The 20,620-nt window shown below is 33.4% G+C and overlaps 1 protein-coding gene across 1 annotated transcript in view; it reads left to right on the top strand.

Moving 5' to 3' along the window:
- LOC140743708 (basement membrane-specific heparan sulfate proteoglycan core protein) overlaps window positions 1-20,620 on the top strand; it is a 232,130-nt gene that overhangs the window by 91,216 nt on the left and 120,294 nt on the right. The window lies entirely within an intron of this gene.

Raw genomic sequence — 20,620 nt, 5'->3', positions numbered from 1 at the left:
TGGGACCAAATAGTGTCATTTGTATAGGTACATCAATACGATTTTATTTTTCACCAATAATATTAATATTAAAAAATAAACCATAATAATACGATACGTTCTAATATTGAAGTCCAATTTGAAATCCATTGGGAAATTCCTTTTCATTGGCACCATGTTGAGTTCTTATGTCGTCCTCCCAAATTTTCTGTTATGCGTGGCGCCATCTATCAACAATGCCTATCATTTGAAGGCATTTACCTTAGATAACAAAAAATCATCAACCCCGGCATATAAGTAAAATTGAAGTAAGTATGAGGTATTTAAAAATAACTTGAAATATCTTAAATTTCAAAATTCAGTTTCATAGATTCCTCTGCAAGATATTATACAGGGTTAAGTTTGATGTTTGTATATCAACTAGTTAAATCTGGCTGTGCCTTGATGTCAGTCTGGTATTAATAACTAAGCAAATATATAAAAGTGTATAGCTCTCCCTCTCCAATATATAGCTTTATCATTTAAAGCGAAGTCTGCAAAGAAGAAAGCCGTCAAAAATATGTAATGCTTCCTATGTTTCTTCACGCCAATGATGCATCAAGTACCAATAATAATATGAGTCAGATATTACGCTATTCGATTTTGCATATCACCCAAATATGAGGTTGTGAAGGAACTTTGTATAAGTAGATTCATGTTATCAACATCTACCCATTAATGCCCCAGGGCTGGGCAAGGATCTCCTTCCAAAGGGAAAGGCATTCGGATCATATTGTACCACGCTGCCCCAGCGCGATTTGGGCGCGCTCACACCTTTGACAAATTATTAATAGCTCTCGGGTGTGTTGTATTCCTCACGAAATTTGCCTTCACCGTTATAGCAATTAATTTCTTATACGCACATAACTTTGAAATTAGAGGTGTCTAGAATTCGGACCTCGGACACTTGAAATGAGAGGTCGAGTTTCAAACACTACGCAGTCACTTTTGCACACGACCATAATTGATCAATGCCTTATCAATTTCAGTGGTAACATTGAGTATACAAAGTTTCCCAAGTGTGAAATATTGGTAGCACTGTTCATCTCGGTCGGCACTCGTGCCCAGTACGATATATTTATCAATTTAGGCTGGCTAAGTGGACACGCAATCCAGCGTACAAGTACTCTCTCCTAATAATACACGGACTGTAGTGGCCGTACCAACTTTTACGAAAGGACTGCTTGTCTGAATTTTGACTAGTTGAAACTTTACCACATGAGGTTCCATGTGTCGTAGGACCCTTGGACATACACAAAGATAAAGATATACACCCAGACCCAGAACAAATGTCTAAATTCTTTATTTAGGTATCTGTGTGGTGGGAGTCGAACTTGGAACCCTCTGCGAGTAGAGATATTTCTTATACAATTAATAGGAAAATTGATTGTGTCATTATATAATGTCATGAAACGTCTGTACTCGTATGTATAACGTAACATTAATAACAAGGTTTTGCTTGACTATGTTCATTTTCTTTATGGGTTACGTCCATCTAGGGGTGAAAGATAAAATTAGCCAAATGCAAGTCGCACTCGCACACGGAGGGTTCCGCATCATCAACATTTTTTATTTATTTATAACATTTGTTATCATATCAGCAATTGAAGTAAATGCATTGTGAAAATTAAACCGTCTACGGTAACAGGTTCAATAGATAAAGCAAAAATGTGGAAAAGGAGCGGTTTCTTGTATGGCGGCCCCCGTTTACTTTGAATTTTTTTTTTAAATTTTCAATATTTGTTGTTTAAGTGGCCACCCTTATCATAGATAGCGAAGGCTTATTTATAGGATTACGTTTTTACCCTTTGGGTACGGAAATCTAAAAATCACGAGAAAGTATTTCTGGAATGTAACCCATTAAGGTGATTTTTTGTAATATTGATCGATATTTGTAGTATTCAAGATGTGTTATTACTTTTGAGAAAGTTACCTTTAGTGTACATTATAAGAAAAACTATTCTCAATTCAACAATTTAATTAATAAATAGACAGTTACAATTATTTTCACTTAAGTACTCGTATAAACATTTTGACAAAAACAGTACTTAGTCTTAGGGCGTTAAGAAGTAAGAGACCTTGATGTCTATGTTATTCGACGAATTATACAAATTTATTTTTTATCCGTTTAAATGATGGTTGCCATGAAAGAAAATATGTAGCGCACATGTGTAGGTGGTTAGATTTTCAAGTGTTGCAATTATAAAATGTGAGCTTGTTTCTTATAGCAAACTCTTTCTTAAGACCAGCCGCATATTTCAAAACATACGTAGATAATTACTTATAGAAAATTACTTCAGGAAATTTCTGAGTGTTCTTTTCATAGTCAATTTTCTTAAAAAAAACGTTTAGATATAAAATAGTTTAGTGCAAAACTAAAAATCGTTGAGTTGAAGAATTTTCGAATGCGGATTAATTTTGACGAAGTCTTGATACGAGTATTGTAAAAATGTTCATTACCTATTTTTGTGTGTAAAATAAAACCTTTCAGAAAACGCAACACATTCTATAATAATGCCTAATCTAGCGAAAATAATTAATAGAACAACATAATATATTATTATTATTATTATGATAATATATTATGTTGTTCTATTAATTATGAGATTATTTTTACAGACGAGTTTTTATTATGATGAGTTTTGCAGACAAAACATTAGAAGCAATTAAGAATTCCTTGCATAATTAAAGTAGTAACATTGACCGTCGAAAAATAGTAATAAGGAAAGAGATAGGAACTTTATTCCGGGATATTGCAATAAATAGCACTATTATATAAAAAGTAGTAGGAAACTGACCAATCTGTCATAGTAATACTTTAAAGGCGAACTGTTTACGTCTCTTGCTTATGTTCCATAGGTAGTAACTGTATTTAAATTGCTTCAGAAGGTGGCTAGACACGTAATTTGATGCAATACAATTACAGTTAACGTAAATTCCGCTTACGTTACTGTTTGCCCTATGACTTAACTTCAATTTATTTTCATCAACACTCGCCAACAAGTGTCGCGAAACATTACACTGAGAATAATATACAAGTCATCAGTTACACTAGTTCAGAGAAAAGCCTTGAAACAATTTAATAACATTAGATTTAAAATTGTTTACGCCAATTTAACTTCAGTAATTTGATTGGCGCCAAACCGTCATTGTCGAGCGTCGGCGATGACATATTCTAGTACGAGATCCTAGCGCGTGATTCTTTTGGACTATCTGTTTTAATCAGTTACTTAATGAAATATGTTAGTAAATATTTTTATCTAAATGATCAATCCATCAGTAGTGTACCTATACACAATGCCTTTTATTAAGTAAATACATATATATATATATATATATAAGTAAATTGTTTATTGATAACTGTGTTAAAATATATTTTTAAAGCGTTTTGATTATATGCATTAGTATCGGATCTTAAAGTATTTATAGTTTAAATAAGATACCCAAAGAAAACCACCATAATTTCGTAAATATTTTCAGTCCAAAATCGGCTGAAGATAGCTTCTGAATTTAAAATACACAGCCGTATAGTACCGTCTATATGACAGTTATTAAGCAACAAAGGAAATTAAATATATATTTGTTAAAATCGTTAGGTACACAGCACTTTACAATGAAGTTAAAACAATTTTACAGCCCGTCACACCTTACTAAGCTATTGCATTAGAACTAATGTAATATGCAGGTGTCAAAGCCACCCTTTCACCTTGTACGTACAGGTATAGCTTTAAAACTTTTGAAAAGACATTTAAATACTTCGCATTATGTCCAGATCACCTAGGTAATACCTAGGAGTACAACCACACTAATCAATAAATGTTTGATCGATGTTGATTGGGTTGGTGGCATTAACTGCTTCATATAAGGATCATCGACGAAAGATTGATGATTCCGCCATCAATGGCTAACTAAGTTTACAGCACGACGTTATAAGGAGAAGGCTAACGTCAGAGGATACCACTGATGGTCGACGTCGATAGATTCGTTCATAGCACCTTCAAGTGCTATGGTAACAAGACAATCGACACTAAATGCTTCATTTTACTGTAGATCGGTCACATCATTCGACTCGATATCGGTTTTGGACATCCATCCGATATTTTGACACACCAAATATACAAAGTTTAAGAGAAATATGTGATCATGTATCAGTCCTATTATTCTGTGAGCATCGCTAACTTTAGAATACCGATATTCTAATGGTTATCATAGCCGCGTGGCGCATTACAGTGTACCAGGCCGTATATAAATATGTCGCCACCGTCAACGTCCATCTTCATTGTTTATATAAGTTATGAGTTTATAAACGAATATTTGCTGAATAAAATATTTCTATTCATTCATGTTAATGTTAGATTTTGTATTATGAGTTATGACGTATCATAATCTCACCGATATGCCACTGAATTACCTTGTATAGTTTCCTTCTAAGATTTTAATAAATCAAGATAGAATAAAATGATAAACTATTTGAAGTGGAGTAGGGTACCTACTGCGGAATGCACCGAGCGTCACTTAGTTTTGGGGAAAGAGCCGTGCCTATTTTTCCACCAAAAACGCGACGTAGTTATGCAATAAATACGCACATCCATAGCCATCTTAGCTCCCTTGCACATCTCTTATGAGAAAATAGCTATAGGTATTACTTCAATATTTCCAGTAAGCAAACTATACCATGTAGGCATAGCGATTCTTACCGAAAAATATCGATTCGTGAATCGGTTCGAATAAGAGTGTGATAAATCGATCTTCGATTTATTCAGGGGCGAAGTCCTTTCAGACATTTTTTAATGTTCAATCAACTTCGAAAAAATCGAATTTCGAATTTCTTGGATGAAATATCGATTCTCTGAATCGACCCATTACTGGAGCTTACAAAAAAATCAATTCTTCGATCTCAGATCGCTATCCCTAATACCATGTTAAGTATCGGAAAGTTAATGACCTGATCTATGTGCATCATGAATATGCAATGTCGGAAATTAATATAATGTATAACGATGGAAGTAAGAGTCTCTTTAAATTTTGTAGCGAATATTTACCCCATAACATTATAATAAAATCGTATATGTTACTTCTTTAATTTACATACCCTCGTTATTTTTATAATGGAAATAGGAATTTAATATGAAATTCATATTATTTTATTTTTGACGTTGGTAAGTAAATTTTGATTTGAAGTTGAATGACTTGTGCATCAATCATAATTACTTTTATAGAAACGTTCTAAAACTAAATAAACGTATACAAAAATATAATAATTATTAATATTTTATATATAAATATGTTGCTGAAATGAGATTGTCGTTGAATGAGAGTAGGTTACGAAATAAAAAAGTCTTAGTGATAATCTTGATTGTGTAAGGAAATCCTTGTACCTCCTACAAAATTATGTGCTTTTTGGACCAACTAATTTTGCTCTACAATGTCAGACATGTCAAACAATATTGGTTGTTCCCAAAAATCCACAAGGTTGTTAGAAATATATTCAAATTATTTAATTATATTATTATTATAATTAATTATTTTGTGTTATTAATATAGTCACTTGCTGTATGCAAACGATTGTATGCATTAGCATAAAAAAAGAAAAATAACGCTATTGAGGTGAGAGTTGTAGTTTGCGCGGGAATAATAAAAGTTGTAAATTGGTCGAAGAAATAGTTTTATTTTAATACGAAGGATAATAATATTAACGTTTGCTTATAAATAAATGCAATGTTAGTTGCTTCCTGATCAAGGTGTTCGCCATACACATATGGTAAGTACACATTTGTAATTAATCAATTCGGAATTAGCTCATATGTTACGACTAGGGATGTTATGGTTAATGGATATAATATCTCAGATCTCGGATACGGATACGGATTTATATAAAAAATGTATTATTTTCGGATACGGTTACCGATACGAAATTATTTCGGATTAGGTATCTGATAATTTCGGTTATGGATATCAGATTTTAGGGAATCGAAAGCGATAAAATACTAAAACTAAAGCTAATTCTATTTGTAAATATCTGAACAGTGTCGGCTTGTTCGCACGAAAACTTTTTAAAATAGTGTATCACTCACACTCCGTCTTTATCCGCAATTTTTGAAGTTTTTATTTATTGGATTCGGATATATGTTTATTTCGGATACGAATTACGGTTACGAATCTCCATAACATCACCTCACATTACGACCTATTGGCGCCTTACCTCGCTGCATTAATGATTAAAGAGGTTCTTGACTATCTATTTCAGAACAGGAAGATGTCTGCAATCGGTATCTATTGCAACTGAACGGTTATATTGCGTGGATACTATTAATAAATTATTCAATATTAATTGCCTTAGTACAATATATCCATAAGGAATTTACATCTTTATACCGTCTGGCTATCATTTGGTAAAACTTTAAATACAACGGCTAATACGGATACCTATAGCAATTTCTCTAATTGCCCTTAAGTACTTAGATTTTGGCGCGATGGACATTATAAAGCTTATGAACAATAGATTTTTTTATTGTTTGTATCCATACCGAATAATTGAACTAAATTTTTTAAAAATATTTTATAATAAATTAATTCTACTTATCAAATATATATTTTTAATAACGACGTTATCATCAGCTCTATGCCTGCCCATGTTAAGTTATCTATGCAATATTAAGCATCTTACTATTTAAATAATATAGATTATTTAAAATAGAATTACAATTATTTAAAATAGATTTACTAACTTCACATTTCAAATAAGCGCTATTAACTTCAAGACAGTCCTTATACCCCTTATACTTATACTCGTGTCTTGATTGTAGGAACAATTTACACAAAACTATTCTCCGAGTTATAACTTCCGATAAATTATAACTTTCATGCAAATGTCTGATTTGTTCTTTTCGAAACAAACTCTTCTTTGACAAACTATATGTAGACCTCCGTGCGCACACACAACAAAGATTATTTATTTATTTATTTCAATCACCTATTTGAATTTGTCATTATTATTTTATTGTGGATATTCTGCCAAACTATTGTACAATACAATAGTAATAAGTAACGTTAAAATTTATTAATAATATATAATATTGCTTATTTGTTTTCATGTTAGTAATTATTATTTGTTATTTCTTTTAATAAAAAGAGATTTCTTAAATAAAATGTCCTACAAAACCATTATGTGGTTATGTTGGACAAAATGTCCAACAAAACCATTATGTGGTTATGTTGGACATTTGGTTGTTTTCTGAATATCGTACAAACAGCACACAGCAATCAGTGGGTCTAAGCTCGAAACGCATGCAATTTTACTTTATACGTCTTAGAAGTAGAAGTTAGTCCATCGTCGCATTAGTACATCATTTCTGTTTCTTTAGTCCCTGGGAAAGTCTGTCTAATAAGGAACCGCCTCTTCGAGGCAGTTCTCGCATAGGCATAAACCGAGAGGTGTTCTGGACGTAGGAGCAATTACTCTTTGTCTTGTTGGTGATCAATTCTGTGCTTTTCGTGAGCGGGCAACCTCGCTGACATAAAATAAGTTTTTCTATGAAATTGAATACAGGGAGGATCGCGTGCCTTCGTTCATTTTCTGAGTAACCCCCGACCGATGTCTCTCTCGACCGTAATGGAGTATATATTAAATTGGCAATATTGGCCCGATTAAATATCGATAAGAGTATCCGTCGGTCATGTAATGTTTGAATGAACTTAGATAACCTGCGCTGGAGGCCGCATATTGTTGTATAATATTGTCCAACTTATACAGATAATTCAAACATATGCCTATGGCGTGCTAGTTATCGCGTGCGTAAACTGTTTCGTAATGAATGTACAAATCAGAAGTTTAGCTCGAGAATGAACTAGACACGCGTTACCAATGAAGCATTAGATCGATAGCTCGATGACTATTATTCGTTCTCATTATTATTTATATTATAGTCCCATTGCTAGATCTCAGTGTGAGGGTTAAGACGTTGCCCCTTTTGCTGGTGAATTACGAATTGGCAAAGTTCACACGCCTTTGACTACGTTTTTTAAGAATTTTCAGGCGTGTAGGTTTCCACATATATGTATTTATCACTGTTAAAGAAAAATATATTTTTATTGTAATACGTACATAACTTAGAAAATCTGAAGGAAGGGCGTAGGATTGAAGCTTGAATTGCCAGATTGAGTGTCCAAATTTTAGCCGTCCCGTCCGATAGGGGCATCGCGCTCGGTGGACTCCGGTTGTGTTCCATCGGAAATCCCGGAGTTCTCCACCAAGCGGTGAGGATGGCCACCGGGGGGGTTTTAGTGCGATAAAAATCCCACATAACCCGGCGTCGCTCCCACGCCGTCTTGTACCTTTTAAAGGTTTCCCCCTTTCTTGAAGGTTAGGTACAATATTTATAAACCCCAAACAGTTGCCAATCATTTAAAGTGTAGAAGTATCTTAAAAATAGAACAGCAATAATAGCATACAATTTTCTGTATCTGACAACTTACGTTCTCAGCTCCATTGCCGGGTGATAAGGGTACATTTGAAGGTTTGAAGTAATAAAACGAGTAGCTGTCAGGCATAGGCTAAATATATTTTTCTGTATACACAACAGACAATTAAAATATTTATACTTATTATTTTTTATATTAATTTTAACATGAAGTGGAAACATTTGAAGTTTGTGCCCCCAAACTGTCTAGTAAGAGCATTATTTTATAAATCTAGAGGACCTTATTTATTTCTTACAATGGTTATAATATATACAATTATACATGGTGTGTTTATTGTTAGTTGAACCATGGTGCGATGTTTTTATTTCACCGACTCGTTGTAGATTTCAAGTTATTTTTTTTATTTCGGCAAGTGAGTCGGTAATATGCTTCATCTTAAAGAGTACATCCCTGACATAAATAAAATTCACATTTCTTCAACAAATACTAAGTTTCTCGTGTAAAATTCTTGAGCTCATGGAGCTATTGAGCAAAGTGTTACCTTACTTGTAATACTTAAGCTACGCCTTTTGTCACGTGTCTCCTTACAATTGAAGGGTTAAATGGGTTGTTCGGACCGAAGACGAAACGTGTGAAGAGGCAATAAGATGGCCTCGAGTGGCTCTTTGCAGTCTTGACTTTGTCAAACTATAAACACAAACTTGACTTATCGTTTATTCTACCTACATTCGTATGATGTGCGATATATTGCATTTTGGAATACTTATTGTGGTTAATTTTTAAATTTTTGTATCCTCTAGCTCATACTTTAGTGCAGATTTAATTTGTGGCAGACTGCAGGCAGAAGTAGTTTGAGACGGCGACTAAATGCTTACTGGCGAAAATATAGGAAATCTGCAAAATTTTACACGATTTGGGATATGACAATTAGGTAGTCCAAATAGGTATTCGAGTTATCTATAAAACAGCGAACTTAAAAAAGCGTTCTATTGTTTTATGTGTTCTTTCGCTTCATGCATAGTGAAAGAAAATGTTCTCGAAGAACTTATCGATTTTTTACTTTATAAAGCTTTCGGAACAGTATCTACGAATCTCTAGAGTAAGACGGACGCAACGATCCCTAGCGGTGAAACGACGCACGACAGTTTCCGTCGCAGCAACAGCGCGACATAGCGATCGCGACGTTATCGCGTGCTCCTGATTTATGTCGACAACCGTACGTCCGCGAACTTAGCACATGCTAGACCTGCGTTAGGACTGGTAAGCATGATTCGCTGATAACGCTGAACATAAGTTACTACGGTAGTATTGCCAATTGGAATTGCCGGGTTTATATTAGAAAATTCCCTCAGGACTTAATTACTGCAATTTATTTCATGATAATAACTGGCCAAGTACGAGTCGAACAAGGATTCGAGGGCACCAACAACACCAACATTTTGTTTTCTTAGTTTATTCAATATTCAACAAAGTATTCTCGTATTCCTCAAAACAGATGGCGTATTTTTAGCGGAAGCAGCAATACCCACTGTGTAAAAATTTCAAGTTGACAAACGGATAAACAGACAGGAGAGGATGTACCAATATAGAGCTTATCTGAGTTTCTAGACTTTCTAAATATCAATAAGAATAAAGGCGACGAGGACATGGCAATGATACGATCCATTTAAAGAACTCATTTAAAGATCATAGTTCATCGCGATTTTATATTGTCATCGAGACAGACCAATCAAAGCCTGTAAGGGTCTTCATTGAAAGATTGAAAGCGCAAACGCATAAATAAATTGAATTTGTAAATCACAGTTTAAATTTCTATTTGCTTCTAGAAACTAAACGAACTGACCCAGTAGAACGGCCAACGTACCGGTCTAATGCGAAGAGGGTTTCGGGTTCGATCCCCGGCCAGATACATATTTAAATGATGAATTTAGATTTTTGTTCTGGGTCAGAGTGTTTGTTTACTAGTCTTTGTGTGTGTCCATGACCCCGCGACATAGAGAATCTCAGTGTGAGGTTGTGACCGTAGAAAAATTCCTGGATTAGTTACTACGAACAATGTAACAAATATTATAAAATAATAATTCCAGTTAAGTTTTATTTAACGTTTAGTTTATTCAAATCTCTCGATGACTTAACTTATTAGAACTGTGCTATGAATGTTGCTCTTGTGCTAGCCGGACATCTAAACCTAGATTAATCTAAAGATTGAGTGAATCGGCATCACTTCATAGTTTACAATGTTTTCAAATGCATTTAAAATTCATCGAGCTACATGATCATCGTGGTGTAGCCTCCGTATCCCATACAGAACCCATATGTCAAGTGGGTCAGTAATGTTTTGACCATAAATTCATGAAGTATCATCAAGATATCTGTGTTAATTTCAGGCATCTTATACAGTAATGCTCGCGTGTTATGAATAATGACTTACTAATCATTAGGTCGGCAACAACCATGCTGATGTCATTGCACTGCACTGACGTAATTGATGTATCATGCAGGATAATTACTATACAATGAATTCTGTACGTGTTCAACGATAAAACAGCTGGCACGACTGGAAACGGGAAGCGTGTGGCGAGTAAAAGTCAACTATTTGTAGATTTATAATTATAGTTTAAAGAACCACGCTAAATTCGCACAAGGAAAATCTTTTATGATAGTGAAATCCCCGATGAGGAGAATGGGTCAAAATTATTTAAAACTGTGTATTGTCATCGGTTCTTGATAAGTTTTCAAAATTTTGAATCAGTTGGACCGTTCAATGGGTAAAAATCGAGTTCAAAGTTTCCGTTACATACATACATACAGGTTACGGTAAAAAAAGCATTTCTAATATAAATGTTAGAATGAAACTGTATGAATAAAAATCTTAATATGGAGTTTATTTGACATAATATCCTGTCTCTAGCCCTGTCCCGGTTAAACACATTTTTAATGTCGAAAACGGATTGCCGCAAATAATCCTGAGACAATAATAACTCTAAATGTAGAGTAACTTATTTTTCATTCCGTGTACACAATATACAATAACTTGGTATTCATATTAATTATAATATATTTGTTGGTGAACGTACTTGTAACTCTATTGTATTGTACTCCAGTATCCTTAGTATGAGTTTTTACGTTTTTACAAAAATTACTATTTTTGTATTTGTTCACGTATTTGCCCATATGTTTCCAATCAGAGCCCCAAGCGAACTGTATCAGAACTGTACCCTTACCATGAGTTTTTACGTTTTGACAAATATGACTGTTTTGGTATTTGTTTACGTATTTGCCAATACGTAAACAATTTCCAATCAGCGCCCCTAACGGATTGTCTCAGAACTTGGAAATTGTAGAGGCCAATACGTAAACAAATACCAAAACAGTCATATTTGTCAAAACGTAAAAACTTATGGTAAGGATACTGATTGGAAATGTATGGGAAAAGTGTAAAGAAATACAAAAACAGTCATTTTTGTTAAAAAAGTAAAAACTCATACCTACTAAGGGTACCGTAGGCATTGCAATTTAATCAAATTTAACAGTTGGCTTGATTTTAAAAAGGGTCTTTATATTAATAGGTGCGCGTACGTAATACATCTTAAATATGACCTATTTAACTATTATTGTGGTTACATCGTTTTAAACGAACACAACCTCGGGAATTTGTATGTTAATGTAGTGATATGGATTACTTCATGAAATCCCTTTAAACCAGCGTAATAGTATACGGTCCAGGTCACCTTTACCTGTGAGTCCTGTGACCGGCAGTGGGACTTAAAGGGTTGTAGCTATATAAAGAGAAAGTAAGCAGAACTATGATTAACTACATCTTTGATGGTTATCGCAAAATATGGATTTTATAATTATAACTAGGTTGTTGGTCGACAACATTACCACTGCTGGGTATCTCTTCTCAGAATGAGGCAGACTTAGGTCTTAGAGCACCACGCTGGCTCAGTGCATATTTGTATATATTTCCTCACGATGTTTTTCTTCGCCTTTAAAGCAAGCGATAATTGATTTATTAAGACGTAGTTCCGAAAAATCTGATGACTAAATACGGAATGAAACCTTAAATCCCAGATTTAATATTGACTTTCAAACCACTAGGCTATCATCACAATTACCAGTTAATTAATCCTAATTAGAGAATCATATTTTAATCCTGAATTGATTTCATTAAATTTATAAAATATGAGAATCAATCACTGCGGAGATAAATTGGAAAACTAGCCTCGTATAAGCAATGTCTTCTAGCTTATTTTAACCCAGATCGTGCATACATAACACATATGGGAGAAATAAAAATAAATACTTACCTATTACCTCATTTCTGTGGTTTCATTATCTACTAACTAATGAATTGCAAGTGTCGCAACACGTTTTATTATTCTATATTTGTGTCAGATGATAAGTTTCCTTAGTAAAAATGTGACTTCACTCATTATAATATTATGTATTACCTACGTCCTACACCACAAGAACTAAATACAGGAATAGAAACTAATGTTAATTAAATGTTTCAGTTATATTATAAGAACATTTTTTTAAAGTGACCCTTTTACATGAGTTATTTAAAATCATATTTTTTCTGCTTTTATAGTAGATCGTTATTTTGTTAATAAATTTAATTAAATTAATAATTGTGTAGTTTCATAATTATATCGAAATGGAAGTGTAATTTGTACACAAAACACTTTGATAGATAAATCATAGATATTATATGCAATATCGTTGTTTGCTTTTAGTTGTGATCATTAGTGTCTATTAGGGTATAACATCGGCGGTCTAATTTCACTCGTGTATTGCATAAAGTTGATATGTTTCGCTTTGTGTAATTGGTTAACTCACCGTCAATCCATTTTGATCATTTTGATGCTGGCAATGGATTTCCTCTCAGTGAAAAGGATTTAGGTCATAGTCCACCACGCTAGCCAAATGTAGAGTGGTGAACTTCACAACGTGTGTAGTTTTCCAATGTTTATTCAAATTATATATCAACTGAATCAATTAAATCAACTGATAAATAAATTATTACATGAGCAAAATTTAGATAAAATCACAATTCTTTGTTATTAGAACTTCGGGCCCAGTGTGAAAGGTAAAAATTCAAATCATTAGGGCGCACTAATTTACTGCTAAGTATGTAGGTAGGTACCTACCAACGGATCTATTGTTTTTATACGCTAGAGAATTAAGGGTTAAACCTGTTTTTAGTTCGGCTGAATGTCACCGGCGTATACCTGGAAAGTTGCGTGCGCCGCTACCATTTCAAATATTTTATGACGAGCTTCCGTCTCAATATTTCAGTTTTTGTTTAAACCGCCTGTCAAAATACGCCGATCATATCCCGTACGGGACATCCTTTTCGTGACTGGATCGTTTCTTGTTTTAAGTCCATGGAGTTTTAGAGCTAATATAACTCGGGTTAAGTCTGTTTTTGTTACACTGGTTATCATTTTTAATATTTTGTGCAATTGTCCTTAAGATACTCGAATTTAAGATGGTATTTGTATTAAGATAAGGTTTTCATTATTATTTTCTTCTCTTATATCAAGTGAAAGTAGAGTACCAAACTCTAGAGTAGTAGAGTACCAAGCTCGCAACCAGGATTAATTCAGATAGTTAAAGACCGAATATAAGACATTTAAATATTTTTGGAGGTTACTATTTTTAGGCGACTTCCCGTTATTTATTCGTCGTGCAAATGTATTATTTTTATTTAGGTTTATGATCAAGGTATTATTAGGTTTATCATTCTATGTTTCAAGCCAAGAAATTATTAGAGTTCATATCTCGCACATTAAGTCGTATTTCAGTGAATGTGAGCAGTTATTTTGTTTAAGTTGTTTAGGATTTAAGATGAACCTTTCCGAGTATAATTGAACTTGGTACAATTTTTTAAACATAATTCAACGCGAGAATGATTCACCGCGTCCACAATGCATGGTCGTAAATATCGGCGGGCGTCATATTAATAATCTTTTAAATTGGAGCATAGTTTGTTTGAGCGTCGTGGAATGTGCAGTATTATCTCGGGTGACGTCATGCTTCGGTTTTCGGTGTAGTGGCCCGCGACAACGGCGACTCAATGCAAATAAAATTGTCGTAGTGCGGGAGTCGGTTACGATATACGTTTAAATGTCTAGTTCCGTATAACTTATTCAATAGCTCAAAATATTTATCTTATTTGCTATTCAAACTTTTAAATGCTATTATAATTAATAAACTCGTCTAAGCCAGTTGTGATATACCCTATAATTAACATTTTAAAATTATATTTTTATAATTAACACGATCAGACCTCAGTTTAACTTTTAGCGAAACCAAATGTCATTTTAAAACATCTAGGTCAATAAAATGAAAATATTATTAATTTCGCTAAGCGTTATTGAAATAAAATTAAAATATCTTAATCAGACATAAAAACTTCGACTACAGTAGACACAAAACGCAGAAAAAGTGTAATTCACTACTTGTAAATGAAATAAATAAAATAGTTGCATATTTTTAAACGTATCAGGGATCGTGGAGCAAGTCTCCTGGACTATTTGCGATTTTAACGGATGCGATTCCAGAAACGCATGTAAATCTGAGCTGGGTCACGACTCATATTATTATACTCGTAACAGTTGTTCTAACTAATCGTAAACCTCGTTTCAATACGACTACTGCTGCTTCATCCTTTGGTAGGTGTTGCAAAATATATATTATTAACATGTCGGTTATTATTCAAAATTGTGGGAAAAACATGTCAAAGTTATGGAGTTATTTGGTTTACGACGGCCTCCGACAGCCCTAAGTTCACGAATATATACTACTACTACTACTACTTCAGTATTGTCCATTATTATTAATTAATCTATCCAATGATTTGTCTGCTAAAATGTCTTCAACATTTGATAATTTCCGCATACTAATTTAACGCCAATTTGAACTTTGGTAGAAAAAAAAAATCTATTCTATTGGGAACTAATACCTACAATACATATAAAAATATGGCTTAGAGCCAAACAACCGGTGGATTTAACCTTGCAAAGAATGAATTTTAAAATCGTAACATTGTGTTACACAAATTGCTTGTCATTTCAGGCATAAGCCTGAAGTTATAACAAAAGACATGTTATACCTTACATAACATGTTATAACCAAGCTTCAAGGGTCACGTTAAGCTGGTCAGGGTTGCTATTTTAAAAGTTATCTTTAAAACGTTTGATTATTACTCTCCGTATCTATATTAGTTCAGAACGGAAACACATAAAAGACAACGTATATCCACACCAATATCAAAATGAAACAGTCATCACCTGGTGCTAAGAAGCTCGGTCGTTCAATTGAGGGGTTTGAGATTTGAAACCCAGGCACTACTGATGTTTCAAAGTTATGCGGGTATGAAAAACCTAAAAGAATAAAGTTCTTAAAATCTACCAATAGTGGTCGAGTCTCTTTCCACAAAGAACTTTTTCCTATAGATGATACTGACTCGGGCATTGATTTCAAATCCGATATGCAAGTAATATTTAATGAAGATAAAGAAAACATAAAGATTATATTTTCCATAAATTATTCTTTTTTGCTTTCATTTTCTCTTATTACTGAACATTTGCCTTTTAAACGGTTCCAGAGGGAGTCCGAACACTTCTTCTGCTGATAAAATAAATTATATAATCTGAAAAACCCTTCTATTGCACTATAAAATAAAAGGTATTAGTTTGTTTGTCCAATATTGTCAATAACGAAACTTGTATCGTATGTATACAATATATTCTACATTATGATTTGTTGAACTGTTCAACCCTCGCACCAAATGGTCGATAATGTTTAGTTGTTTGTAACTTAGTTACGTTTTAGTCCTTATTATTATGCAGAGTAGCGATTAGTTTTGAATACATCGATGATTTCACTTTAATCTACCAAACGGCTGTTCGGTGCTCCGGACATAGTGACTGGTCTGACTGATGTGTGTAAGCGATAAGTGACAACGGATTTTATCGCTTAAGTTTACATGCATTTTTATGATCAAACTTAGACATGACATAACAAACGAGATACTCTCCTCATAAGTTTATTTTGTGTCAAGAAGCTCAGAAGGCATTTCAAAAATACAATGTATTCTTTCACAATCAGCTTTTACAATAATACATCTTTATGTATTTCTAGTTTATCATTTTTCTTTCGCAAAAAACGGTACAAAAATCATACGACACTTCATAACTCAAAGCAAGACTGACTATTCCAAAAATATAAAAATATAAAAAAGTATCCAAAAGTGACATAAATTATCAATAATTAGAAATTATGTGCTCTGTACGTGAATCCGTGTGACGTGACTGTAACATTCGCAATACCTACCTAATTATGCCGCAGTTGACACAAGGCACGTAAATATCAACAGACAGGAGCACAAAAATACATAGTATAAACATTCTGGAAAAAACATATTTTTTTATCATAACTCTGATTTCAGCCACTGTCAAACTATTAACATTTTTATCATTGCATAAATTTGCTTCAAATAATGTTATTCTATGTAAAACATTAAAAAACAATTTTCCTACTTTCAGTGCAGCTCTCAGCTTTCCTATTTTCAGTGTCTCAACGTAGCCACATAATAATAGGTATATTGACTAAGGCCCTTTATTATAATTATCCATCCATCTACCTGATTTTGCGTATCATAGACCGAATTTTGATCGTTGGTATGAAAAACGGCGAATAAAGTGATTAACAATAACGGTTATTATGAAATCGCTGAAATAATTGAGAGAAAAATTTGCTTTTTACAATCTCATTCCCACGCTAGGATTCTCTGTATCGTTAAATACTCAGAAACAAAAATCTAAATTTATCATTTGGATATTAGCGTAGAATTACGCATTAGCCTTAAATAACTTATTCGGTAAATACTTTATACATGTAAAAAATATATGTATCTGCCTAAGTGGGAATCGAATCCGGGACGCTCTGTGCGTCAGACCGGTATAGTGACCGCTTCGCCGACAGCGTCGTCACTGTCGTTACTGGTCGCGAGTGAGACTCAACCCGTCGCGATGTCTGGCAGCGATTCAATTTTGTAAAGGCGAAACAAGAGGAATATAAAAGGGTATTAAACATTTGAAGATCAAATAAAATGTTTGACAGGTGCTCATACATAGTTGACGTTATTCGGAAATACTGACAGTAACTGGTGGGTGGAAACCCAAGTTGTAACAATAAAATACTTTACCAATATAATATTATTCTTAGAGGATCTCAGTCGAGGTGACCGAGTTCTTATGTTGCTTTATGGGTTACACATGCATTTTCCATGATGTCCATGGGCGGCAGTAGCCACTTACCATCAGGTGGACTGCATGCTCGTCTGCTACTCTTATATTATAAAAAAAATGAATTTTATAAAATCAAAAGCCAATTTGATGTAATTATAGCTCTAAGTTTTTAAAGTACCTACTGTCTTATTCTATTGAAAATGAACATAATTCCGTCTATGATAAAATATAAAGGTTTAACACATGTTTCTCATAAATTGAAAGAAATCCCATTGAAAATTTAGCAAATATAATCTATGCGTTGTTGTAATATAATTTTTAGAGCTACGAGTATTATATATATTTCCTATTTCACTTACTTTCTGAGATTTATTATAATAACTTATCTATAGACATATTTTAAATAATAAAACTTTACAACAAGATATAATTATTGTTATTTATAACAAGATATATACACATTATAATATAATGCGTTTATATTTGTCGTCATTATTGTGTCACTTCACAGTTACACATAAGGGCCGCAACAGACCTGCAACTCATAATATCGGTGATCGACGATATAGCAGTTTTTTGGATGAGTTTAATTGTCGATGGCAGTAATTGGTCGCTGAACGCAGTAATGGAGACTGTTATTTGAACTAAATTTTGCAGTCACTGTCCATCGTTCTAATCGCCACAACGAGAATCGGAAATAAAATTTCATCTGTCACGAGCGTAAATTGAACTATACAGCAAGAGCTACAAGTCAAATTTTATTATTGTCCAATTTAATCTGATAATACGCTTAATACTTTTCGCTTTTCGTTTCGATGCCCGTATAGATGGTAATAGGATATAACAACTGTATTAGCGCCTATTCGCCTGTGCTATAAATTTCGAAAAAAATCCTTACGATATGTTTTCATTGTGATTGAATGAAATCTCACATGGTTAACCGTAACAAAATTTGCGTTGCTAGCTAATTTTCACTTTCTAATGGACAAGTGCAATCAAGACACAATTCATAAAAATAAGTAACTAGCAGAACCCGCGGCTTCGCCCGCGTAAAAAATATGATATGACATAAAAATAACTGTAATCGAAAATTTGTACCTTTAACAAATTTAACGATAAAGTAGCATTAATATTTTATTAATAAAAGCTTTTTTTTCGTCACTGTGTACCTAAATTGGTAATTCTTACAAGCGCAATATCTGAATAATGATAGGTTTTAGAGAAAAAAAAATTAAGGACTGTTTTGTTGAAAATTTTAAGAGCTACAACTTGGTCCTAGGTACTTTTTCTATAAAATTTACCGTTTTCGAGAAAAATTCAAAGTACCTAAAATTTTGACATTTGACCTCGAATAACTGCCGACGCACACTTCGGATCGATGGGGACTTTTGACATTTTATTTGTAATGGTAAACCCAAGTTCCGTACAAAAAATTGGCTTTCCCGGAATTTTTGCTATTTGACCACTATTTTTATGTCTAACTTGACCGGGCTATATGTACATATGAATCCATAAATAACTTTATCAGCAAATTTCTGACAGCTAATATTCAACACCAGCGGCCAACCAATTTGGACTGTCTACCTCTAATGGTTCAAAAGTTAGTTGGAAAAATATCGAATAGCAGTTTGTTGTATTTGTTTTTAACTCCTTTTTGTTTTCAACTTTTTATTTAATATTTAGTATTTGTTGTTATACCGTTATAATAATAATAATAATAATAATAATAATTTCTTTATTTCAGACCTTTTTTTTTATGCATCCTCTGTAAGGATTTTTGTTATGCATCCTCTGTAAGGATTTAAAATGCCTATCTATTACGGTTCCAGAGATAGAGCCCTGTGACACACGGACAGACGGACAAACAGCGAAGTCTACTAAGATTTCGCTGTCTGTAGGGTTCCGTTTTTATCCTTTAGGTACGGAACCCTAAAAACCCGCTGCACTTCAGCACGCGCAATACATTCCCATGTTAAAAATATATGTTACGACGGCCCGTGGAATTTTGCCTTACACTAAACCTCTCTGCACTCTGTTCTTTTTCCAAACACGCCAAATGAAGTAAATTCAATAACGGTTTTTAAACAGACTTTCTTTACTTATAGTGCCCTAATGGGGTTGATTGTTGAGTTGCTAAAAATGCTGAAACAGATGTGTAAACAGAAAGTCATAAATGCATTATGCTCTTTTATAGCCGTCTTAAGGGTTGATCTAAAAAAACTGACTCAGATGCTTCATTGAGTCTAATGATAATTTTTCATAGTGGTTGCTTCCAAATTAACGGATTATAAAATAAAGTTCCAACCCCTATTTAACGACCTTAAGGGATGATTTTCAAAAAAATGGATAAATAAGTGATATATTATTTACAACCAGAAAGCAAAATACTTTGCTTCATAATCGGCTTACTTTTAAACAAACTTTCAACCCCTATATTACCCATTTAGGGGTAGTTTTATCCATAAATGGTGTTAAAAAAGTTCTATCATTCCCAACCAGAAAACCAATTATCAATTTTTACAGTCCTTGCTTCTAAATTAACGGTTTTTAAAATAGGGTTCCATCCCCTATTAAACAACCTTAAGGGTTAATTTTCCAAAAACTGTGAAATAGGTGTCCTATTATTTTCAATCAGAAACCTAAATGCTATTTTTACGATCCTTGTTTCCAAATTAACGGATTTTAAAATAAAATTCTATCTACAATTACTCGAACTTAAGGGTTGTATTTCCAAAAACTGTAAAATAGGTGTTCTATTATTTTCAATCAGAAAGCTGAATACTTTCATAATAATTTTCATAGAATTTGTTTCCAAATCTGCGGACATCCCAACAAATCTTCAACCCCTATTTTACCCTTTTAAGGGTAGATTTTCCATAAATGGTGTTAAAAAGTTCTATTATTTCCAAAAGAAAAGCCAA

This window comes from Epargyreus clarus, unplaced genomic scaffold (genome assembly GCF_041222505.1).
Source record: "Epargyreus clarus isolate Ecla_fem2 unplaced genomic scaffold, WU_Ecla_fem_2.2 ptg000007l, whole genome shotgun sequence".
Classification (NCBI taxonomy): domain Eukaryota; kingdom Metazoa; phylum Arthropoda; class Insecta; order Lepidoptera; family Hesperiidae; genus Epargyreus; species Epargyreus clarus.
The sequence above is the reverse complement of the archived record's forward strand: the minus strand, read 5'-3'. Positions and strand labels throughout refer to the sequence as shown.